The sequence below is a fragment of the Peromyscus maniculatus genome, chromosome 8, assembly GCF_049852395.1.
Source record: "Peromyscus maniculatus bairdii isolate BWxNUB_F1_BW_parent chromosome 8, HU_Pman_BW_mat_3.1, whole genome shotgun sequence".
Lineage (NCBI taxonomy): Eukaryota > Metazoa > Chordata > Mammalia > Rodentia > Cricetidae > Peromyscus > Peromyscus maniculatus.
The window spans coordinates 18,075,307-18,094,229 of record NC_134859.1 but is presented as its reverse complement, the minus strand read 5'-3'; positions in this window follow the sequence as shown (position 1 = coordinate 18,094,229).

Sequence of the window (18,923 nt, the reverse complement as noted above, 5' to 3'; positions counted from 1 at the left end):
TACAAATGTCCCATTTGTTCTTGCTGATCTATGATGGGAGTTTACACGTTTCATCACTTGGATGCATCTCTCCCTGGTCCATTTTGGTGAATGGACTTTGAAATGTGAAAATGCCCTTTTGTGTTTGCTCTGAGCAATCAGTTTGAACCTAAATGAAGTGCCTGTCACAAGTGTGCATGGGAATGGAAGTCAACCTTGACCACATAGGGTAGACATAAAGTATGTTCTTCGTAATTCCAACAGTGTGGGTGGCTGAAGTGATGGCAAGCACATTATATGCTTCCACGGTACATGTTTCCAAGGCATAGGCTCCCACACTACATACTTCCACTGTACACACTTCCACGGTACATGCTTCCATGATATGTAGAACACCTCTAGGGAAGAAAACATCTGCCGCTGTCGTCAGCTTAGCCTTGCTGGCTTGCAGACAGCAGTCATTGAGCTTCTGTACTGCTGACATTCCCTCACAGAAGGAGAGGGTGAGAGGTGTCGGTGGAGCCCCACCTGAGCATCCAGCTGCTCCTCCACTTACTTGCAATTCTGCTCCAACTGCATGTGGCCTCAGAGTAACATGGGTTGGGGAGGGGGCACGACACACCAACTCCATCACTATGGCCATGAGGGAGCTGTCACCCATGCTGGGTGCAGACCCTCCAGTGCAGCTGCTCTAGGACCGCCCACACTCCTGCCCTAAGCTCACATCCATACTCTTTAAGAAAGCTGTCCTAGCACTCGGGAGGCAGAGGCAGATGGATCTCTGAGTTCCAGGACAGCCAGGGCTAAACAAATAAACCCTGTCTCAGAAAAAGAAAGAGACAGAGAGACAGAGGGACAAAGAGAGAGAGAGAGAGAGAGAGAGAGAGAGAGAGAGAGAGAGAGAGAGAGAGAGAGAAAGGGAGGGAGAACCTAATAAACTTATGGTTCTTGGTTCCTATAGTGTAAACTACAGTAGAGTGGTACTTTGGTTTGTGATTTGTGATTGGGATGTCCAAGGCCAAGTTCTCAGCACAAAGGAGATTTATTTGTCCCAGAGGGACAGAGGGCAGGGATAAAGGAGAAAGACAGAAGACAGGGAGAAGGGAACAGGGGTAAGAGGTATTATCCCAGAGTGGGACAAAGGATGCCTCTGGACAGAGAAGACACAGATGTGGCACATAGAAAAACGGCAAACAGCGGTTTATAAAGGTACAAGGGAAACCTGTGTCAGGATAAGGTGTTTGATTTTGATTGGGCGTGTTAATTAGGCGAGCCAAAGGGGGCTTTTGATTACTAGCCTTCAATTCTTTGATAGCTGGACCTTGGTAGTCAGCCTTGGGAGGAGGAAGTGGATAAATAAAGGAATAGACCTTGGTGGCTGGCTGTAGGAATGTGATCTAATGGTTTTTAGCAAGGCAGAGGGCATGCAGGGAAAGGCAAGGCCTGCCGGAGCCATGTCCACCATGCTCTGGCCGGCCAGAGTCCCTTAGGCCTTATCAAGAAGGAGTAAATATTGTTTACATCTCCCTAGAGAAGGAATTCCCACAATTAGTACATGCTTCTCATGGAAGTACAGCTTTCCCTTGTAATTTTATGTTAAATTCATTGAGGAGCATTGTAAGCTGGGTGTGGTAGCTCACACTTGAAATCCTAGCACCAGGAAGCAGGAGGCAGGGGAATTGCCCTGAGTTTAACACCAGCCTGAACGACATAGTAAGCTGAGAAAGAAAAGGAACATTGATTCTGAAGTTGTTGATAACCAAGTCCCCCCAGCATTGGATAACACAGCTGGGAAGGTCCTTCCTGTTGGGAGAGTCCCCGCTCTTGATGGCAGAGCCATAGCACACCTGGCCCTTTGTGAAGCCCTGACCTGCTCCCTGGGAGGGCAAGGCAGGCTACTATTCAGTACCTGCTTCTACAAAGGGTCTCAGAAGTGGTGAAAGCGAAATGCACAGTTGACTTCAACAATTCAGAGATGCTTGAACACTTCCCATAGGGAGAGAACCCGCTGAAAATTAACATGGTGAGCAAGAAAGGAGCTCTGTTTCCTTGCACTTCCCACCTCCCAGCCCGGTAGAGCAGCCCCCACCCACCCCACCCATCCCCGAAGTCTCTCTTCCCACACACTTTTTCCGACATCAACCAAAAACGCAGCCGCAGACCCCTCTCAGGTCCCGCTGACCCGTTTACAGCCCTGGGAATTTTCTTGCCTGTGATGTCCCTCACCAGATGCTAGAAAAAGGCTCCTTCCCCTTCCCCTCCGAGCTCAGCCTAGAGACCATGACTCCTCCAGGAAATGGGCTGCCAGTCTCATGACAACGGTGGATTTTACTATGAGCCAAGGAAGATCACTTCAGATCTCATTCTTGAGTTTACCTTGTATTTATTTTTTGTTCGTTTCTGGAAACGGTGTCTGATTGTAGCCCTCAGCCTGGCCTTGAACTTGTGACCCTCATACCTCAGCCTCCTGCCTCCTGAGTTCTGGGATTATAGACGTGGACTCTACACCTGACTTGCTTACTTGTTTATTTTATAGTTGACTCTGTGTGTGTGTGTGTGTGTGTGTGTGTGTGTGTGTGTGTGTGGTCTACAGCACACGTGTGAGAAAGGACAACTTGTGTGATAGCTTCCTCCTTCAACTATGAGTTCTCAGGGCTCGCATTCAGTTTATCAGGTTCCACACACACCTTTCCCAGCTGAGCCATCTTGCCGACCCTGCTGTTTTGGGGTTTGTTTAGTTTTGTTTTGTTTTGTCTTAAACAGGTTTTCTCACTGGCCTGGAGCTCACTGTTTCAGCCGGCTGTCTCTGCCTCCCCAATGCTGGGATTGCTTGGATTCTGGGGATCAAACTCAGGTCCACAGGCTTGTCAGAAGCTTCTCCAAGTCAGCTCCCCAGCTTCCTCTAAGGCGCTATTGAAGTTGCTCCCAACATCCTTCTCTCTCAGAACAGCTGCTCTTACATAAATATCCATAAACAAAACTCTTTCTTCTGAAGCTGCTTCCTCAAATGTTGCAATCCAGCTTGACTTCTCGCTTGACTTACAAATGAATGTCATTGGGTTGTAGCCTTGTTTTCTTTTTTAATTTTTATTTCTGTGAAGATATTCTGCTATGGTAATATGTTCTATTTTTGAACTTTCTAATTTTTCTGACTAGCTTTCCGGTGGAGTGGGAACATTTCCTGTGGTGACAGCAGCTGTGGTCTCATTACATCCCAAACGCAGTACTTTGCCGTCTGATTGGTGTTTGTTTTATGTCACTATGGTTGGAACCCTGGGGCCTGCTGCCGGCTGGGCAAGCGCTCACTTCTGACTGCCGGTCTGGTCCACCAAAAAGCCAGGTTCCCCCTCACACATGATGAGCCTCGGTAATAAAAGAACGTGAATCTCACAATGAGAACACGTGGCCTCAGCCGTCGGTGTTTCTGCATGACTTGCAGCAGGCATCAGGCAGTCGAGAAAAACAGGGAGCCCGTCCCTCCAGCTCCCCCATCCCTCCAGCTCCACTCCATGGCTGTGGGAGCAGAGTCATGAAACCTTATTGGTGACACAACCGTGTGCCAATTAAAGTATATTCAGGGGCAGTTTTCATGCGTCACCAATATTATCCTCTTCGGTTTTTTTAACTTTTAAAAAATGTAGAAGCACAGGGCAGGGTGAGGGGACTGAAGAGATGGTACAGTGGTTAACAGCATTTGCTGTTCTTGTGGAGGACCTGGGTTCAAATCCTAGCATGCATGTGGTGCTCACAGCTGTCCATATCCCCAGTTCTGGGGGATCCAACACCCTTTCCTGCACCCTGCTTACACACAGGCATATACAATGTGCATCGAACATACCTACAGGTCAAACACTCATTCACGTTTGGGGGCTGAGGACGCTGTTCAGTTGGAAAGGGTGTCCTTAGCATGCTCAAGCATGTGAGTTGGGTCCTCACCATCATAAACTAAAAAACAAAATCAATATCCCAATCAAGAAGCTGAAACAGAAGGATCACAAGTTGGAGACCAGCCTGGGCCACATAAAAAGATACTGTCTCAAAAGATACTAAAAGAAAAATTTTTAACCCATACATCAACTGGCAGGAATTTGGGGAGAGGAGGAGGCTAAACTATGCACTGTCAGTAAGGGACAGGGTTTAAATATAAGGACGGGGCTTAAAGGTAAAAGAAGGCTGGGTGCAATAGTCCAGGTCTGTAGTCTCTGGGCTCAGGAAGCAGAGGCAGGAGGACTGGACTCTGAGACCAGCCTGGGCTACATAAGGAGAAATTGTCTCGAGCAAAAACATGGGATGACCTTTACCAGCAGGTACAGAAGGGCACAGCTGACTGAGGCAAAACACACTGCTCTGAGCACAACACACACACTTGATCTCCCCAACACAGACCACATTCGGAACGCTACATAAGTCTCTACTTTAAAAGGATTGAAATCGTAGAGTGTGGCTGGGCAGTGGTGGCACAGCTTTTAATCCCAGCACATGGATCTCTGTGAGTTTGAGGCCAGCCTAGTCTAAAAAGCGAGTTCCAGGGCAGCCAGGGCTGTTAAACGAGAAACCCTGTCTCAAAAGACCGAGAGAGAGAGAGAGAGAGAGAGAGAGAGAGAGAGAGAGAGAGAGAGAGAGAGAGCTGGAGAGACAGCTCAGGTCTCTGTCTCAAAAGACAGAGAGAGAGAGAGAGAGAGAGAGAGAGAGAGAGAGAGAGAGAGAGAGAGAGAGAGAGAGAGAGAGAGAGAGAGAGAGAGAGCTGGAGAGACAGCTCAGGTTAAGAGCACTGACTGCTCTTACAGAGGTTCTGAGTTCAGTTCCCAGCAACCACATGGTGGCTCACAACCATCTGTAATGAGATCTAGCGCCCTCTTCTGTGTACATAATAAATAAATAAATCTTTGAAAGAAAGAAAGGAAGGAAGGAAGGAAGGAAGGAAGGAAGGAAGGAAGGAAGGAAGGAAGGAAGGAAGAAAGGAAGGAAGGAAGGAGAGAAAACAAATTGTAGAGCATGCTCTCTGACTACAACAGGATTAGAAGTCAGTAATCCAGCTAGAAAAATCCCAAATGTTTGGAATTCAACATTTGAGTTTAATGATCCAAAGATCAGAGAAGTTTCCACAGGGAGTTATGATGCAGGCCTGTAATCACAGCACTTTGGAGGCTGAAGCAACAGGCTGCTGTGAGTTCTAAGCCAGCCTGGGCTACAGTGTCTCAGAAAAAGTGACGCAGGAAATATGACATTTCTCTCTGAATGACAGTGAGACACATCCTCACTGAAGTGACAGTGGTGAATTCTCCTGCATGTAAAGTACATGCCACTCAGTCTGGTTTGGGGTAGGAGTGAGGCTCATGGGAAAGCATTTACCTAGCATGAGTGGGGCCTGGAGCTCTGTCCCCAGCATCACACAAAAAATAAACAAACAGCCATGACCCGTAGAAAATTGTGGAGGAGTGGGCAGTGGTGGCGCATGCCTTTAATCCAGTATTCAGGAGGCAGAGGCAAGTGGATCTCTGAGTTCGAGGCCAGCCTGGTCTGCAGAGTGAGTGAGTTCCAGGACAGCCAGGGCTACAGAGAAACCCTGTCTTGAAAAACAAAACAACAACAATGAAGGAGGAGGAGGAGGAGGAGGAGGAGGAGGAGGAGGAGGAGGAGGAAGTTTGTAGAAGGCTGAAGAGGTGGTTCAGTAGCTAAGAGCCATACTGCTCTTCTAGAGGACCTAAGTCTGTCTCCTAGCGCCCACATCAGAGGGCTCACAACCACCTGTAACTCCAACTACACTACAGGGGATCCCGTGTCTCTGGCCTCATCAAGAACCTGAAATCATGTGTAAATAACCCCCACACAGACACATACACATAATTAAAAAGAATAACCTAAAAATGTTTAAGTTGTTTGTTGTAAGTTGATACCATGTACTTATTATAATCCCAGCTACTTGGGAGACTGAGACAGGAAGATTACTGGAGCCCTGGAGTTTAAGACCAACGCGGGTCCTGGGAGAGGGAAGGAGGAAGGAGGAGAGGGGGATTACATTTCATCTCAACAAATAAGAGTTGTTTCCTACAGCTAAAGCAGTGTGACTAGGAAGAGTGGGGGAGGGGAGGGATGGGCTAGAGGGAGAGGATGGTGGCAGAGGAATGACTTGGAAGCGTCTGTAGCACCTTGCGTAACTATGATTGACAACAGTTAGCTGTACATTTCAAGACAGCCAGAGATGCCCGTAACTGCTCTCAACACAAAGAATGATCCCAGTTCTCCTATATCGGGGTGGGAGGTGCAGACAGGAGGAAGTTACGGGCCAACTGCTCTGGCACACAAAGCTGCAAACAACAAAGAGACCCTGTTTCCAACAAGGTGGGAGGCGGAACCCATACCTGAGGTTGTTTCCTGGCATCCTCCGGCCTGCTATCATTCACACCTGAGAGCACACATCACCCACAAGATAAACTAGTGGATGCATAGTAAGTGTAGGTATTTATGGGGCCGGTGTGGCATTTCAATTCCAGTCTACAGTGTGCATGGGCCAGCTCAGAGTCTGGCCTGTCACCTTGGACGCTCATCGTTCTTTGTGGAGTATGTGTGGAAGTCAGAGGACAATTTTTAGGAGTCAGTTCTTTCCCTCTACCAGATGGTTACAGAGGTCAAACGCAGGTCGTCCGATGTGGTGGCAAGTGCCTTAACCTGCTGAGTTATCTCAATGGCCCTAATTCTTTCATTAAAAAATATTTTTTAAAGCCAGGTGTGGTGGTGCACATCGTTAACTGAGAGGCAGAAGCAGCTGGATCTCTATGAGTTCAAGGCCAGTCTCGCCTATGTAGCAAGTTTCAGGCCACAGCTACATAGTAAGACCCTATCTCAAAGACAAATAGCAAAACAAAATGAAAAACCTAATTTCCCCTACTCTTATTAATGTAATTGGTAAATAAATAATTGTATATATTTAAGGTACCTTAAGGTAGAAGAAAAGAACCTACTCCTAAAAATTGTCCTCTGACTTCCACACATACTCCATGTATGCCCCCCAAAACACACACACACACACACACACACACACACACACACACACACACACGAAATAAAGTAATAAAAGTTTTAAAAATAGTTGGTCATGGTGGTGCACACCTGTAATCTAGCAGTTGGGAGGAAGAGACAACAAGCCTCAACTGCATAGCAAGTTCAAGGCCAGACTGGTCTACATGAGATCCTATCTCAAAAAGAAAAAAAAGAGGAAAGTCTGAAATCAATGGTGTAAGGTGCTGCCTCAACAATAGGACAATAGGAAGAAGATGGCTGAGTGTGGTGTACACCCCTTTAATCCCAGCACGTGAGAGGTAGAGGCAGGAGGAGCTTTGTGAGTTGGTTTTTTGTTTGTTTGTTTGTTTGTTTGTTTATATTTTTTATGAATTTATATGCATTGATGTTTTGCCTGCATGTATGTCTGTGTGAGGGTGTCAGATCCTGGAGTTATAGACAGTTGTGAGCTGCCATGTGTGTGCTGCAAATTGTACCCAGGTCCTCTGGAAGAACAGCCAGGGCTCTCAACCACTGAGCCATCTTTCCAGCCTCAATTTTTGTGAGTTTAAGCACAGTCTGAGTTACATAGTGATTTTCAGGCTAGGCAGGGCTACATGGTGAGTCTCTGTCTCAAGCAAACAAATGAGAGATAGCTAGATGTAGATGATAGAGAGATAGATCGACAGACAGACAGAGATGCTTATTTGAAAGTATCAACATAACTACTAACACTAAGTTGAGTGCTCTGAAAGAGTGGATTATGCAGCATATGAATTGTATCTCAGGGAATCTGGAAACAATCTGAGTGCCCATCACCATTGGTAAACAGACAACAACCTACAAAAGGCCATGACTGAGCCCAGGGGACACTGGCATTCTTATACCTGTTACAGCGTGGATGGCCTTAGAAACATTGTGCTCAGAGAAAGTCGCCAGTCACAGACCCACAAATATCACACTGTCCTAGTTAAATAGAATGGATAATCCAGAGCAACAATAACAGCAGAAGTCACTAGAGGCTGGAGGATAATGTTGGGGAACTGTTGGTTACTGGGTCCAGAGTCTTTTTGTGGGATAAGGACAATTTTCTGGAAATGGATGGTGGAGTGGTCACATGACATAATGAAAGTACTTAATATCACCAAACAATGCACAAAAAATGATCAAAACAGTTGGTTTTGTGCTAAATATATTTTATCACATTAAAAAGCATGCTTGGAGCTCCGTGGTTAAGAGCACTTGCTGCTCTTCCAGAGGACCTGAGTTCAGTTCCCAGCACCCATATCAGGTAGCTCACAACCACCTGTAACTCCACCAGCTCCAGGAAATCCAACATCTTCTGGCTTCCCCAGGTATGTGCAAGTACACTAGCGCACACTTACACACACACACACACACACACACACACACACACACACACACTAATATTCCATTCATATTCTAAAAAGAAGAGCAAGCTACCAGATACTAAAAGGTGAAGCCACAGTGATTAAGACAGGAACAGATGGTGGGACCAACTAGAGATTAATATTACACACACACACACACACACACACACACACACACACACACACATTATCATGTTCATGTGGAAACATCATCCAGGAGAAAGAGGACCCTCCAAAGCTGTGGAAGGACAGTCCTATTGGACAAATAATGTTGTAGAATCTGATGAATTATGGAAAGAAAAATAAAGCAAGACCCTGGTTCACATTATAAGCAAAGCAGGTAGGTACCAACTGCATTGAAGGTGGATGCCTCAGTGGGAGAGCTCATGCCTAGCATGTGAAAGGTCCTGGGTTCAAACCTCGGCCCACTTCAGGTGTGGGGCTGTAAGGCATGCATGATAAAGCTCAGTAATTAATAGGAGAAAAGAAATAGAGGGAAAAAAAAGAAAGCCCCCAGCAGAAACGGCATGTTGAAATCTCACCAATGTGGTTATTCGGTAGACAAATTGGAAATGGTAGCGGGTATCAAATAGGGGGAAGATGTTCTCAGCATCTGAAGGGTTAAAAGCCCAGTATGTAACAGGACCAGAGCAAGAGATGCAAACAGAGCCAAAGATGCCAGGTAGCTCTTCACAGAAGGTTGAACAGCTGGTGGGTTCATGGGCCAGGCTTGGCCCTGGTAGACACAGAACTTTAAAATAAAATTTGCACACATATGACTGGGCAGTAGTGGTGCACACTTTTAATCCCAGCACTCAGGAGGCAGAGGCAGTCCTATCTCTGTGAGTTCGAGGCCAGCCTGGTTTACAGAGTGAATTCAAGGACAGCCAGGGCTGCACAGAGAAACCCTGTCTCAAAAAAAAAAAAAAAAAACCTAAATAAATAAATAGATTGCACGTATACAAGTGCAAAGAATGGCGGGACCCTCCGACATGTAGAAGGGACCCCCAACTCAGCCTCCCAACTTCTGCCCACAGTGTGGCATTATTGACTCTCTTTCCCCTCTGGTTGGGGACCCATAAGCTCTGTGCCCACCGGCATGGAAGGTCTCCTGCAAAGTGTGTGTGCTGCCAGGCTGGGCACAAGTGCCCTCTTCTCTTTGATGACATAAAATGACTTTGAGGTCATTTATTTTGCTCATTGGTTTTTCTCGGGGTCAGACTTCTTCCTCGGCAGGTGATCTCTAGGCCCATCTGAGGATGTAGACAAGACAAGCTTCTGCTTTGCTGGTTTGGATGCATCTGAGCTAATCTGAGGATCCCCTGGAGGCTCATGGGAGACTTCAGCCAGCAGCAGGCGTTCAGGGGCAGAACACACTCTGAGCTTGGATACTGATATCTGCTGTGGGATGGTCTATATGTCAAATGTGTTGCTCTGATTGGTTAATAAATAAAACACTGATTGGCCAGTAGCCAGGCAGGAAGTATAGGCGGGACAAGCAGAGAAGAGAATTCTGGGAAGTGGAAGGCTGAGGCAGAGAGACACTGCCAGCCGCCACCATGACAAGCAACATGTGAAGGTGCTGGTAAGCCACGAGCCACGTGGCAAGGTATAGATTAATAGAAATGGGTTGATTTAAGATATAAGAATAGTTAGCAAGAAGCCTGCCATGGCCATACAGTTTGTAAGCAATATAAGTCTCTGTGTTTACTTGGTTGGGTCTGAGAGGCTGTGGGACTGGCGGGTGACAGAGATTTGTCCTGACTGTGGGCAAGGCAGAAAAGCTCTAGCTACAGATATCTACTTTGGTCTCTCAATACTGTCCCCCAAAAGTGGCAGGAATGTCCTAGTGGCCTGCAGTGATCCTCAGGTGGCCTCTGGGCTGAGAAATACTCTGGGGTCTTCTTTTCTACTGAGGAGTTCCTGGAACAGTGCCAGCCCCATGGTGACCACCCCCTTCTTTCAAGGATGAGTTGCTGTGTTGACTTCTGGGGGGTCACAGGAAATACTTCCCATCTGGTTATTGTATACTGAGAATGACCTCCATTGTCTCGCCTCTTCTGTACTCTCAGGGCCCAAGAGCAGACATGTGGACCAAGCGGGGCTGTCTCGATCAACAAGAAGAGTGGGACTCGCTGGGCGGTGGTGGCGCACGCCTTTAATCCCAGCACTCGGGAGGCAGAGGCAGGTGGATTTCTGTGAGTTTGAGGCCAGCCTGGGCTACCAAGTGAGTTCCAGGACAGGCATAAAATTACACAGAGAAACCCTGTCTCAAAAAACCAAAAAAAAAGAAGAAGAAAAAGAAGAAGAAGAAGAAGAAGAAGAAGAAGAAGAAGAAGAAGAAGAAGAAGAAGAAGAAGAAGAAGAAGAAGAAGAAGAAGAAGAAGAGTGGGGTTCCCCTTATCCCTCCCTCCACTTTCCCATCCTGCCCTGAGGACACTGAGCACAGAGGCTCAGATGATTGAGGCCTTGAGTCCCAGCAAAGAAAAACTTGAGAGGTTAAGGGGTGAATGAAGGACCACACTACCTAGTAACAATCCAGGTAGAGGCACAGTGTCCAGATGTGGGGAGACAGGTGAACAGTATGAAGCCCTCCTGTGACCTGCTTGTACCTTCAGAGATTACTGCTACATACTGCAGTGCCCAGGCTACACCCTCTCAAGGATGGGGGCAGGGGATGAACCATGTGGCAGTAGATGGGGTTGGCAGAGCGACTGAAACCTCCACAGGGTCTCCTGCCCACTGCACATTGTCCAAAGGAAAGGTCTCGGCAACTCTCCCAGCAGGCCTAAGATGCATCATCTACTGTGGGTACCCGAGGTGCCCCGTGCCCCTCCCAGCGCCCCACACAGCCTGCTCAGTGTGTGCAGAAGACACGATGATACGAGGAACCCGCGCACTCTCTCCCCTCGCAGTTCTGCAGCAGAGATGAGCTGCACACCACCCCAGCTACCTCCTCCCTTTCCACAGCGTTCATAGAGCATCAGCCAGGAAAGGCGCCATTTGTGTGCCACTGTGCCCTGCTGGAGAATGTGAACGGGCCGCTCAAGAACCCCAGGAGGCCTGAGTATAGTGGCATGTGCCTGTAATCTCAGGAGGCTGGGGCAGGAGGATTCCATGAGGTCAAGGTCAACTTGGGCTACGGAGTGAGTTCTAGGACAACCTGGGCTCCATGAGGTGCTGGCTGAAACACAAAATACTGGACCAGTGAGACAGTCCAGCCTGACAACGTGAATACTTTGTCTACCACATGTGAACACACACACACAACAACACAACAACAACGAGCCCATGAAATGGTCTAGCAGATAAAGGCTCGCAGCCAAGCCTAAGAACATGAGTTTAGTCCCCAGGACCCGCATTGTGAAAAGCAAGATCAGACTCCCATACTTAGTCCTCTGAACTCCACATGTGTACTGTGGCATACATTATATATATACACATATATACACACACATACATACATACATACATTACACAATAAATCAGTGGATATAAGTAATTTTTAAAATTAAATCATGTGAACTCACAGAGGCTGTGGCCGCATGCACAAAGCCCTCACAGGTCTGTACCAGATGGGGTTCTAGAGCTGAAAGAAGTGGACGCATGTCCCATCCCTAACCTAGAAACTGGCTCCAACTGATAGCCACTTGCAAATAAAAAAATTAGTTTTCTCCAGTGGAGTCACACAAAAACCCAACCTCATCTTTGGAGGTTCTTCATCTCTTTTTGTTTGTTTGTTTGGTTGGTTGGTTGGTTCCCCACTCCCCCACCCCCCACCCCCCCCACCCCCCCACCCCCGCACAGTATCAGAGCTTTATTAGGAAGGGGGAGGGGTGGACAAAAGAACCAGGCCTGGGGAAAAGCAGAGAGCAGAGAGAGAAAGATGGTGGGGGAAAGAGAGAACAGAACAGAGAGAGGAGGTTGGTTGGTTTTTCAAGACAGGGTTTCTCTGTGTAGCTTTGGAGCCTGTCCTGGATCTCACTCTGTAGACCAGGCTGGCCTCGAACTCACAGAGATCATATGGCTCTGCCTCCCAAGTGCTGGGATTAAAGTTGTACGCCACCACCACCTGGCAGGTTCTTCATCTCATAATATAAAATTGGGGCTTTTTTTCTTACCTTACAGGTCCTTTGCATATACATAACAGCTTCCAGTTTTGTGTTTTTATGGGACTTTTGTGTGTGCAAATGCGTGTGTCTATATGTGTTTCTTGTGCTTTTTCTTTGGCTTTTTTCCCTTGTTTGTTGTTTTGTCCTATTCTGATTTGTTTGTTTTTATCTTTTTTTTGGGGGGGTGCTTGTATGGAGATTGTATTTTTGTTTTGTTTCTGTTTCTCAAGACAGGGTTGTTTTGTTTTGTTTTGTTTTGTTTTGTTTTGTTTTGTTTTGTTTTGTTTTGTGTGTGTGTGTGTGTGTGCGTATGTGTGTAGTCCTGGCTGTCCTGGAACTCACTCTATAGACCAGGCTGATCTCAAACTCACACAGACCCACTTGTCTCCGTCTCCTGAGGGCTGGGATTAAAGGCGTGTGCATGGCTGGGGGACTGTTTTCTAACAGAAAGGGTTTGGATCTAAATGGGAGGGAAGCGGGGGAGGAACTGGAAGGGGGAGGGGGAGAGGTAACCATAATCAGAATATATTGTATGAGAAAAATATTTTTTAATTAAAAAACTAGAATAAAATAAATACTTGACTTAAAGATAAATAAATAGAACCAGTGAGGTGCTCAGTGGGTAAAAGCATGTGCTGCCAAGCCCGATGGCCTAAGTTTGGTCCTTGGAACTCACAGGGTGGAGAGAGAACCAACTCCCCAAAATCATCTTCTGACCTCCACATCTTTGCTCATACACACAATAAACAGATACATAAATAAGAAAACAAGTAAACAGACCTTTTTAAATAGAAATGAATAAATGTGAAAATAACAAAAGAACCATCGTCCGTAATCAGACACCTCAGCTGGGAGGAGGCCTGGGGTCAGGGCACACGATCCACAGTGACAGCAGCTCATGTCCCCTTCAGACCACTGCTCTGGTTGAACAGCCACTCAGGCCTCTCATTAGCCACTAATTGCTGCCTGTGTGGGCTCCCCCGGGGCCGTTGCTGGGATCCCACCTGTTGACAAGATGTAGCAGCCCCAGAGGGACAAAACCGTGTGCTGATTATGCCCCTAATGATGTGCTCATTGCCCGACAGTAGTTCTCTTCAACAAATAAAACTCGCGGCTCGGCCTCCATCACCGAGTCTTACTTCACACTCTAATGAGGTAGGCAGGGTTTCAGTAGGATGGAGTACAAGGGCAGTCCGGGCTCAATGTCACCAGCGCCGCTGCAACATCGTCCTACAAAAGGCCACTTTGTCTCTATACTGAGAGAGACGCCACCTGAGCCCACAATACACACTGGTGGTGGGGAGCCCACCCCTCACAAGGAGCCCAGCACCCCAGTGGGGCCTTTCCCATGGGGAAGTTCCTACACTTTAAGTCACAAGGGACAGGATGAAACACATTGGCCTTCCATCCACCCACAGAAGAGTGGTGACCCCATAACCATCAGGGACCTAGGCTGATTTACCCATAGCGTACTGAGTGGTGAGGCGGTCTCAGCTGGCCGCTGTAACAAAATCCTGAAATAATCTTGAAGAAGAGGAAGAGGAAGGAGAAGAAGAAGATGAAGAAAAGAAAGAAAAGCGGTACTGATGAGGAGGCTCAGTGGTTAAAGGAGCTTGCTGCTCTCTCAGAGGACCAGAGTTCAGTTCCCAGCACCCACATTGGGCTGTTCACAACTGCCTGTACTCAAATTCCAGAGAATCAGAATCCGTCTTCTGACCTCCAAAGACGGATGGACACACACACACACACACACACACACACACACACACATACACACACACACACACTTAAGAGGTAGAGAAAAAGAAAGCTGGGGAGCCAGGCAGTGGTGGCGCACGCCTTTGCTCCCAGCACTTGGGAGGCAGAGGGGGGCCACACCCCCTGACCTGACCCAGGTGCGGGGGAACCTCCAGTCCAGCATCAGGCATGGGTGGGATGTGTTGTCCTCCACCCTCCACCAATCTATTTGCCTAGCAGCTCTCGGGACCTAAACTCATGAGCCGGATGCTGCTCCTGACAGACGGAGTGAGAACCGGCTTGAGGAGGCTCCATGGGCACAGGCATGCCACCCCTGCAGAGCCTCAGAGTGGCAACAAGCACCTGTGTATCCCTTGGGCCTTGGAGACCACAGGCAAGTGCAGCTTGAAGGGGGGAGCCCCACTTCTCCTTTCTGGATTTTGTAGCACAGGATCCTCAAGCACAGCGTGGGAGGGACTGTGGAAGAAGACACACGCGCCTCTGCCCATTCTTCGTGTCTCCCTCCCGGCGCGCTCTCCTCACAGCCCTTCATCTACTTGCTTACTTATCTTGAGGCACGGTTTCATGTATTATAGCCCTGCCTGGCCTCAGTCTTGCTAAGGAGCTGAGCATGGCCTTGAGATTCTGATCTCCCTGCCTCCACCTCCCAAGTGCTAAGGTGACCGGTATGTACCACCATGTCCGGTTTAAGCAGTACTAGTAGGCAGTACTAGGGATTGAACCCAGGTTTTATACCAGGTAGGCAAGCACTGTCAACTGAGCTATTATCTAACCCATTTTTTTTAGACTTAAGTCTTGATGTGTAGTTCAAGATGACCTCACAGCCCTTTTTTCTCAGCCCCCAGAGTGTTAAGATCATCTATGGGTGTATCACTCAGCCCAGCCCCCACCCCAAGGTCCTTTTACACCCACATTACAGAGCCAGGCACACTGACTCTGGGCCACCTCTAGGCTGTCTCCCACTTCCCCTCAGGACTAACTTGCTTTTCTGTAGCTGTGATAAAACACCATGACCAAAAGCAGCTTGGGAGCAAAGGGTTTATTGCATCTTACAGGTTAGAATCCATCACCCAGGGAGTCAGAGCAAGAGCTCAAGGCAGAGGCCTGGAGGCAGAAACTGAAGCGGGGACCATGGAAGAACACTGCTGACTGGCTCTCTTTCCAAGGCTTGCTCAGCCTCTTATACAAACCCAGGACCACCTGCCCAGGGGTGGCACTGCCCACAGTTGGCTGTGCCCTCCCGCACCCATCATTAATAAAGAAAATAACCCCACAGATATACCCACAGGCCAACCTGATGGCGGCAACCCTTCAATGGGGAGTTCTCTTCCCAGGTAACTATGGTTTGTGTCAAGTTGAGGAAAACCAGTCCACCGTCTGTTCCCACGAGGTATGGTGACATCGAACGTCTTGAGGTGATCTTTGACTAAGTTAGACCCTAAGTCTAGTGACAGGAGTTTGGCAAGAAAAGTTCAGAGACATGTAGAGGTGATCACGTGAAAACAGAGGCTGGAACTATGTGTTCACAAGCTCGGGGGGCCCCCCAGAGCCCCTGGAAGTGGGAGAGGCAGGAAAATCTCTACCCTGAAGTCTGGGGAGGGTGGGAAAACACTGCACAGACCCAGATGTCAGACTTTTCATGTCCGGAGCGGGGAAAATCAACTTCCATTGTTCTAAGCACCCAGTTACAGTCATCTGTCACAGCAGCCTCGGGGTACTAACATGTGGCACGTCCTTACACATGGTGAAACAAGCGTCATCAAGGGAAGAGACAGGGCGATGGGCAAGCCTCAGTGTGCACCACATGGGCAACAGGAAGAGGTTGCTTCCCCCAACTGGGTGGCGTGTTGGTACCTGTGGGCAAAAGAGGTCCATGAGTACCCAGGGCAGCCTGGGGCATCCAAGGGAAGGAATGCCACACTGGGGCACAGTGTCCCCGCAGCTGAGGCCCAGTTGGTTTCTCTCGGTGTCCCTGGCTGCCCCTGTGTTCTCCCCTCCCCTCCCTGACGTCTGTAAACCCTACAGTTCCCAGAGTCTAGCTTAGGGACCTGCACAGGGGAAGCACATGGTAAATACTAGCTAATGATGATGATGAAACAATTTGCAAAATAGGAGCTCGGGGACCCGGAGCCTTGACATCTGCACAAAGCTAGTGCCCACAGGGAAATGAGTTAATGAAAGATGTCTGAGGGGATGACAAGCCTCCCCTCGTGTGTGTGTTTGTGTGTGTGTGTGTGTGTGTGTGTGTGTGTGTGTGTGTGTGTGTGTGTGTAAGAGAGAGAGAATCAGAAACCGTGGTCCTAGTTTATGAACTAGCCCCAAAGCTGAAGAGATCACTTACCCAACATGCAGGAAGCTGAGTTCTGGTCCTCAGGTACTGAAATAAGCAAAACTCCTCAACTTATTCTGTTGGTCTCTTGTAGGTGACAGTCATGTCACCGTGAGACTGGATGTCCTGGACTCAAGGCCACTCCAGAAGCTGGAGTCACTGAGCCTTCCGTCTCCACCCTTTGGTTGGTCGTTTGTTTAAAAGTCTTACAGTGTAGTCCTAACTAGCCTGTGTTCACTGCATAACACAAGCTGGCCTCAAACTTTTAGCAATTGGGCAGACAAGATGGCTCAGCAGGTTGCCAGCTTGACAAGCAGAGCTCATCCCCCTGGAAGGCACAGAGTGGGAGGCAGAGAACCAGAGCTACAAAGTTGCGCTTTGACACCCAGGTGCTCACACTCCTCATAATGGCCCGCACCTGTCTTGACACACGTTCCTGTTTGCGTGCACACAGTCACAATACGTTACCTAAGATTCTTTTATTTTTATTTTATGTACATGAATATTTTGCCTGTATCTATGTATGTGAACTATGTGTATACCTAGTGTCCACAGAGGTCAAAAGAAGCCATTGGCTCCCAAAAGAATTGGAATTTCAGACAGTTGTGAGCTGCCATGTGAGTGATGGGAACCCAGCCCAGGTTCTTTGCAGGAACAGCCTATACTCCTAATAGTTCACCATCTCTCCTGCCCCATAAATACTTATTTTATTTCATTTGTTTGTTTGTTTGTTTGAGACAGGGCTTCTCTGTGTAGCCCTGGCTGTCCTGGAACTTGATCTGTAGCTCAGGCTGGCCTCGAACTCAGAGATCCACCTGCCTCTGCCTCCTGAGTGCTGGGATTAAAGGTGTGTGCCACCACCTCTTGACTCAAATTTTTTTTTAATTGAAGCAATCCTCCTGTCTTAACTTCCTGAGTGACAGTATTATAGGCATAAGTCACTATACCTTATTAAGATACTCACATGCTGTACAATTGCCCTATCTAAAGGGTGCAAATCACTATGAGGGGTGGGATTCTCCTGTAACCCCATTATCCAGAAAGCTAAGTAGGAGGATTAAGAGTCTGAAGCCAGGCTGGGCTACTCAGTGACAGTCTCTGTTTGGAGGAGGGGAAAACAAAGAAAAATGTAGGATTTAATGGGTTTTAGTACATTTTTTTCTTTTGTAAAATTGCACTTATTTGTGCATGTACGTATATGTGTATGGGTGTATTTCTGCTATGTTGTGTCTATGTGGTCAGTGTTGGTTCTCTATTTCCACTTCATGGGTCCTGGGGATTGGACTCGGGTTATGAGGCTTGCTAACAAGAGCCTTTACTTACTGGCTGGCCAGTAAGCCCCAGGAATCCCCGTCTCCACCTTCTCAGTATTGGGATTACAGGGACATGCCACTGTGGCCAGTTTTTACATCAGTGCTAGGGGTCAAACTCAGTTCCTCTTGTTTGCACAGCAAGAACTTTATCACCTGTCATCTCCTCAGCCTGATTCTAACCTTTCTAACAGACATTTTGATATCACAAACACGCCTTTAATCCCAGCACTCGGGAGGCAGGAGCAGGTGAATCTCTGTGAGTTTGAGGCCACTTTGGTCTACAGAGTGGGCTCCAGGACAGCCAAGACTATTGCATAGAGAAACCCTATCTCAGAAAAAAGACAACACAATATTCCTCAAGACTTTTACCACCCTGGTCGGAAACCTGCTCTCCAACACCTGAGGTCAGCTTTCAGTCTATGCATTTGCCTGTTCCGGACATTTTGCTGAAATGATGTCACACATGTGGTCTTTTGTAACTGGCTTCATCCACAGCCACTGATTGTAATGTCATCAGGATCACCAACGTCAGGACTCAGCTCTTTCTATTGTCCCGGGCTCTTCTGCTGTATATCTGCGGTGGGCCTTGGATAATCCTCACATGTTGTCAGCCCTCCACTCTGTTTGTTCTTATAGGATCGGGGGAAAGGGGAGATTGCATCACTCTCCTTCCGGCATTAGAATCCTCCCCACACAAACAGAAACTGTTCTTTGGTCCTGGACCTGCCCAAGACCTGCTTCTGCAAATGTTTTCCCACACTCCTGTCTTAAAATCTCAACAGCACTTGTCCATCTCATTTTTGGTAAGCCCATTCCAAAGCATTCCCGTGAACCAAAGTTAATTTTGTGTTGTACTGCAAATAATATGTTCTCCTGATGCAGGCACTGTATCTGGGTCCTTGCTTGGGTACTGCACCAAGATGATGAATGAGACCCGGATTTCCACTCCGTGTGATGCGGGAGAGATTCTGACTCTAGGGTTTCATTCTTTGCATTCTTTGTCTACACTAACCCCATACACCACAACAGCCCAAGGGAGGCA